The following is a 7,615-nucleotide window of genomic DNA, read 5'->3' as shown; positions in this document are numbered from 1 at the left end:
AATCTTTCAGAGTTGGGGTTCATGTTTTCACACTTTAGAGTTTACTGTGGCCTGCAAAGCTTTTGTTCTGCCCTTCACTATGAATTTTTTGGGGGGATTGACTATTTCTTCTCCTGAAATTTCCCTTTCTCTTGCCTATTCTTCAGCTACATGTCCCTGTCCCTGTTCCTCACTAATCAGTTCCTCAGGATCCACCTCCAGGATCTCCTCAAGGATACCCTCACCCACGTGCAGGGCAAAGGTGTTTCTCATCTCAATCTCAGCCTGTTGAGTTTTGTCCATTCCCATGAACAAATGTCCAAAGTGTCTTCTTCCAGATACTATTCAGACACTCCTCGGTGACATCACCCCAAGCCCAAGCAAGGCTCTTGATGCAGTCACAGACGTGTAATCCTTCCAGAACGGAAGGATGTCTTCACAGTCTCCTCCTCAGTTGCAGCAGCAACCTGAGCAGAGGTCCTGGGGGGGGGGGCAGGTCTTTACAGCTGCTGTCATGCCTTCATCCACTGGCTGAATCAAAGAAGTGATTCATTGAGGGAAAAACACCATGTTGATATTGGGATAAAGATCCAATATAAGGAGGCTGTGCAGACAGTCGTCGACCATAAACACGCTCTGGAAAGGTGTGCTGTTCTCCAACAGAACTTCTCTACGTGGCCAGCACAGCAGTTCAGGAAGAACTGGAAGAGAAGCTGATCACACATGACTTCATACTGGGGGTCCTCGCTGTGCCAGATCACAAAGGGCCCGTAACACTGCCCCAGCACAAGACTGTTATTCCGTCCTTAAAAGCCCTGAAACCTGGCACTGACTTGGTCTCCTTATGGATGAAAATTCTTCCAAGCATCCATTTCCAGAATAGGGAAGTTTATCCATATGGAAGATTTGTTCTGGCAAGTCATTTTCTTCCACAGTCAGCTTATTTTGAGTTTCCCAAAATTCTTGAGCTGCCTTCATATCAGCACCTGTAGACTCACCACTCACTTTCACATTATGTAATGAATAATGATTCTTGTTTCTTTGTTTTGTTTAGTTTTGTGCCAGGAATTGAACACAGGGCTGCTTTAACCTCTGAGCCATATCCTCAGCTCTTCTTAATTTTTTTTTAAATTTTTAAGACAAGGTCATGATAAGTTGCTGAGGGCCTCACTAAATTGTTGAGGCTGACCCCAAACTTGCAATCCTTCTGCATCTGCCTTCCTGGTCACTGGGATTTCAAGTGTGTACCAGCACAACCAGGTCTGAATAATGATTCTTTAATTCTTTAAGTCAACCAGAGCTAGCAGTAGCTTCAACCTCACAATTGGGTCCAGTCTTTTTTTTTTTTTCCCAAACTACAAACATGATTTTGGCCTTGGCTATGATTGTTGTGGTGCTATAAGGGACTTGCTTCTGCATCTGGTCTTCAATCAAGATTATTAGAAGTTATTTGATACAGGTCCTTCTTGAGTTTTATTAGTTTGTTATTTCAATGATGCAGATCTTTCACCATCTTCTGTCACTTTGTTCTTCAAAATCTTAGCTATAACAGAATGGGATATGCCTGACTGGAGAGCAATGACCATCACTGAATTTGCAGCTTTATAGGAATAACTTTTAATTTTGTTTCTATGGCAATCAGGACATTGCTTCTTCCTGACGGCATTAGTAACAGATTCCGTATGCTTAGGAGCCATGATGAACAACACAATATGAGACTAAATCAAGTGCAAGGGAAAATGATGCAATCAGGAGATGCATGACAAGGTTCACAAAGCTGCTGCCAGTGTAACATGGCAAAATGTGCTTTTTAAAATAGAAGTAGCACACTCTAAATAATAAAAATGTAATATTAGTAAACCATTAACATAAACCCATAGTAGTCATTTATCATCACTATCAAGTATGATGTACTGTACATAATTATTTGCGTTATACTTTTATACCAGTGGCAGCACAGTGGGTTTATTTACAGCATTGCCACAAACAACATAAGTAATGTGCTTTTCTATGACCTTATGATGTCACTAGTGATAGGCATTTTTCAGCTCCATTATAATTTTATAGTACCACCATTATATATGTGGTCCATTGTTGACACTGTTATGCACTACATGGCTGTATCTTAATAAATGTAATTGTATTTTTTGTTTGTTTTAGTGAATGTGTGTCATTTTTTCATCCAGGGGAAGCAAAATAAAAATTAAAATGAAACCAGATATTACTGAACAGTCACAGAACCAAGTGATCATGAAATCAATCTAAACTTTCAATTGATGTTTTTGTAAGCCACAGTGTTTATCCTTCTGTTTTTAAATAACAATGCCAAAGAATGGTTTGTTCTGTATTTATTATAACATCCAGTTTGGTTTTCATTTAATTGGCTTCATTTTGGGGACAGGCATTTGTGGGCTAGTAGCTGTCCTGGTACTTAGGCCCAAGGGGCCCTTGTCCAGAATTCATCCATTAGAAGTCTCTTCTCTCTGTGTCTTGACTGGCTGTACTCCTCCCAATAGGGTGAGGAGTCCAAGGGAATTCATTAATTGTCTTCCCTCATCTCAAAGTCCATAATCCCCCAATATTGTTCTGAGTATCCAGGATCCCCATATTCCCTCCCCAAATGGTACCAGCAGGAGTGTTGCCTCTCAATGACTACACTAGCATGAGTGGACAATACTTATTCTGGCCTTCGTACTTCAAGGCCCAAGAAAATGGCAGGGGGCAGGGAGATACTTTGGGGGGAGCTGGACTGAGCTCTCACCTACTGGCTGGAGTCCTGTGGGAAGGGAGGAGGTGGCTACAGACCAGATTTGGAAACCAGCTCTCCCTTTGTCCCCACATTTAAGTATAGAGCATCCAGGAGTTTGAACCTGGCCTTTCACATCATTAGGAAGATATTATCTGCAAAGGTTGGAAGATGGAAACTGTGGTGCCTAATAGTTTTTTAACTTAGTTGGGAACTTAAATATTTAGGCAACTGGTTTATGAACCTTTATTTTTGTACTATTGCTCGGGACCCTGAAAATATTTAAGGTGGATAGATCTTGGTCTTAAAGGAAAATTCTTTTCCCACCAATAATTTTTTTTTCTATAAAAGGATTGGTGGGTAAAAGTACTTTCATGCATTATTTATGATGGTGAATGACGGCAAATGATGGCTGTGGTCATTGACTACATTGTTTACATGGAGTTTTTCCTTTAGTCCTCACAACAACTCCGTAGCATAAGTACTTAGGAGAAAACTCAGATTCAGTGATATTAAGCAATCTGTTTCAGGCCACAAAGCTTGTGTTTCAGTTAGCCTTAGTTATATAACAAACTACCCTACATTGAGAATGGGTTGAAACAATTTTTTTTTTCCTATTTGGTGGGTCGACTGGGCTGCTCTATTGCTGGTTTCCTCTGGGTTCATTCATGCAACCACACTTAGCCGGAGAATGGGCTAAGGTAGAAGGTCCTCAGTGGTCTATTTTGTCTCCCAGTTGGTGTTGCTGGTGCTGGGACTGAGACCTTCCTGGACTTACTTTTATCTACTTACCATTGCACCTCCTGCCTTTTTAGGTTCTAAATTCCCCTGTGGTCAGGCTTAGTACCCAGTTCCTAGTGGTGGTTAATGATACTTACTCAGGTCACTCCCAAGCAATGTGACCCTAAATGGATTACTTAACAGAAGTCTCAATATGAGTGTGGTACAGAACACATCAGGTTATTCTAAGGTTCCTATGCAGTCAAGCAGGAGGAGTCCTTGCAGTAATGTCATCACTGCTCACTATTAACGTGATCAATGAAAGCATGCAGATTTTTTAAAATAATGGGAACCGTTATGGTTTGGAAGTGAGATGTCTCCAAAAAGCTCACATGTGAGACAATGCAAGAGGGTTCAGAGAGAAAATTATTGGGTTGTGAGAGCCTTAACCCAATCAGTGAATTAATCACCTGATGGGATTAATTGAGGGGTGATTGAAGGCAGCTGGGGCACTGGGGATGCGGCTTTAGGGTATATATTTTGTATCTGGAGAATGGTGGAGCCTCTCTCTCTGCTTCTGATCATCATGTGAGCTGCTTTCCTGCACCATAGTGTTCCACCATGAAGTCCTGCCTCATCTGGATCCCTGAGGAATGGAGCCAGCTGTCTATGGATTGAGATCTCTGGAACCATAAGCCCACAAATAAACATTTCTCCTCTACAGTTGTTCTCATGGGGTGCTTTAGTTACAGCAGTGAAAAAGCTAACTAAAACAGGAACAAACTATGCTTGGTTCCTAGACAAACACACCCCTTACAAGGACTGGGAAATACTTTTAAAAAACAGGGGTGAAATTCTCAGCAGCTTTCCAAAAGCGGAAGATAAAATTAAACAAAACAAAAACAAAGAAAGGAACAAACCAAACTGCACTGTACCACAGCCATGCTTTCTCTACTATTTTTAAGATTTCAGCCTGGGACTGCTTGGTTCTTGTTACGGAAAGTGCTTGGTATGGAAAGTGCTGACTCAGCCCGGCTAGGGACCTGAAGGTGGGGACACACCTTTGGCTTATAGGTCTAGGTCACAGGAGCCTAGAGGAGCACTCCTCCTAAGAGTGGGCTTTGCACAGGATACAGGTGACCAGAGGGATGCTCACGCCCTAGGGCCCTCCCCAGACCCGCCAGTTGGAGTCTGTGCCCACTGCACAGGGAACAACCCCCACCTGCCTGCGGGAGAGAGGTGTCCCCCTTACCTTGGAACAACCCCCACCTGCTGGCGGGAGAGGTGCCCCCCTTGCCTTGCGGGCCTAGCTCTGGTGCACCAGACCCAGGGAGCGCAAGGCCAGAGGTCTCAGGAGCCCTCAGCGACAAGAGGGGAGAAAAAATGGGGAGGTCTTGGTCAGGTCCGATTTTTCAGTTGGGGAAGACTTAAGGGCTCTCTGTGCCTCCAGCCGGAGAACATTCCAGAAGGCTCCACGCACAATCCCAGGCAGTTGCAGCCAAGATTCTTCCATGCCAGAATGCAACTTCGAGTCTGGGAGCCCTTATACAGAGTGCCAAGCTGCGGAGGCCCCCATCCTCCAATGCGGGGGCCAGAGGGGATGGGACACATTCCTCTCTTCCTCAAGGTGTCTCTGTGGGCAGTTTGATTTCTTGGATGCTAAGGAAGAGGGGAAGTGGAAAGCACCTTGGATTTCAGTGTACCCCAAACAAGGAGATGTAGCTTAAGGAAAGAAAAGAGAACATATCAGGAAGGCTATTATGCTGGAAATGTGTGATTAGGAGAAAACCTGGAGAGACAAGAAGTAGCAGCTCCTGCCAAGTGGATTTGGTCCTTGGGACCTTGCAGTTCAGCTTGGTATCATAGAGGGAAAAAAATCAGGCTTGGGCATAAGTGTGGATTTGAACCCAGCTCTAGACCTCGCTAATTGGTGATCTTGGGCATTTAACTTAGCTTACCAAGCCTCAGTCTCTTTGGAAAGCAGAGACCATGGTCACTTCTTTTTACATACAGAATTGTTATATTAGAAATAACATATAGAAAGTGCCTACTTAGCACAGTGCTTGGCTTTTCAGTGAAAGGTAGTCTTCTTTATGCTTTATAATTAATGACGACAAATCTTCCAAACTCAGGACACATAAAGACTGTGGTTGCCCATGATTCTCAGGCAGTCACCTCTCCATCCTCTACTTTCCTTCCAGTTTCAGTGGGTCCCAGTAGGGTGCTTGGGTCTTGGAGCTAGTCAAGGCTATGCTGGAATGCTGATTTTAGTACCCATCGCTTGGGTGACATTGGGACATTACTTCTTCCCTAGGCTCAATTTTCTCATCAGTAAATGAGGAAGGAGGTACTCTTCCTTGCTTTTCCTCTTCCCCTTCAACATTTGACCAAGTTTTAACTTTTTTTTTTTCCTGTGGAATGAGTAAGCATAGAGATAAAAGGAGATATATTTTTAAAAATCCAATGAGACTGTATTTTTACTAACATGATAAGTAGCTTATAAGAAAGTTGTTCAAAATGAGAATTGGAACACTTTTGGAAAAGTGCACTATACTGGCTTTTGTTAGCATATGAAAGTCTCTACAGTTGTCAAGATCTTTCAGCTGACTGGATTTGCTGAACTGTACTGTGTACCCAGGCTAGTGGAAGTACAATGGAAATTCACACTGCAATGTTTGTTCTTAGCAAAAAGCTGTTTTTACTCATTTTTAAAAATAGGCGTTGACTGTTTGGGAGGGCTATAATTGGCTCTATAATATATGTGAATCCTGCTTAAAAAAAAAACAAAAAACTTTTTTTTTTTTTTTCAGTGCTGGGGATCTAAACCAGGGCCTGGTGCATGCAAGGCAAAGTCTCTACCATTGAGCTGCATCCCCAGCCCTACAGTAGGATTCTAGCTAGGCTCCTTTTTCCCCCAGTTGTTTTCTTTTCTTTTTTTGGGGGTGGAGGGGGGCGGTGGTTCCTTTTAGTTATACATACTATCAGACTTCATTTTGACATAATTTTTTTGTTTATTTATTTTTTGGTGGTGCTGAGGATCGAACCCAGTGCCTTATGCGTGCGAGGCAAGCGCTCTACCGCTAAGCCACAACCCCGCCCCATTTTGACATAATTTTAAAACTATGGAAAATATTTTGCTCTAATTCCGTGCCCAATAATTCTCTTTCCCTCTCTTCTTCCCTCCCCTCTGTCCTTCTCTCTATTCTACTGATCTTTCTATTTAAAAAAAAATTGTTTTACTCCATCTGCTATTATTATTCTTTATTTATTTTTATGTGGTTCTGAGTGTTGCGTTCCTTGCAACAAAAACACTCAGGATCACTCCAGGGAAACTGGGCTGCATGAAATAACCACACAAGAGACAGAGATAACTTTTTCTTTGGGGGTCTTATGATGGTTCCTCTGACCTTAAGGATCCGCAAAAAGAGAGCGAGAGAGCACATGCTGAATCTTTTTTATTGAGGAGAAGCCATTCAAATGAGGCAAGGGGTCAGGTTTCAGGGGATTGAGTCTAGCTTAGTGATGTCTGCTGTCAGCAGGTTGACTGACATCCAGGAAGGCCACACCCAAAGGCAGAGCAAGAGAAGGGGACACACAAAGGGCATTTCCATGGAACATTCTATTCCAAACCGGGCAAAGGGGTAATATCACAAAGGAACAGGTGAGCGTAGCTCGACCCATGGTTGTGACACACCTCTGTCTGAAGATTTCCTAGACCAGGGCAATGTCCAGGTCACTACGAGATGTAGCCTCTAGATAGAGCCTCTCTGCTCAGGGAAGAATGCGAAATCATTCAGTCTGGCTGCCCACAGCTGAGGATTGAACCTGTGCCTCCCCTGTGCTTAGTGAGCAGTCTACCACTGAGCCACAACCCTATCCCTGGTCTTTCTGGTATTTATTTACAGTTTTGTTTTGTTTTGTGTTCTTAGTGTCTTGCAGAGATACATGATTGTGAGATTCACTGTGGTATATTCACATATGTACATAGGAAAGTTAGGCTGGATTCATTACACTGTCTGTCCTTTTCCTGTCCCTCTCCTCCCACCTCCTCAGTTCCCTTTAACTAGTCTACTAGTCTTTCTTGTATTTTGATGGAATTCCCCCAACACTGCCCTTTTTTCCCTTCCTCTCTCTCTCTCTTTTATTTTGGACTAGCTTCAGCATATCAGA

The sequence above is a fragment of the Marmota monax genome, unplaced genomic scaffold, assembly GCF_021218885.2.
Source record: "Marmota monax isolate L192 unplaced genomic scaffold, Marmota_monax_Labrador192_F-V1.1 WCK01_AAM20220418_F8-fsc00133, whole genome shotgun sequence".
NCBI classification, from domain to species: Eukaryota; Metazoa; Chordata; class Mammalia; order Rodentia; family Sciuridae; genus Marmota; species Marmota monax.
This window is presented reverse-complemented; position numbering follows the sequence as displayed.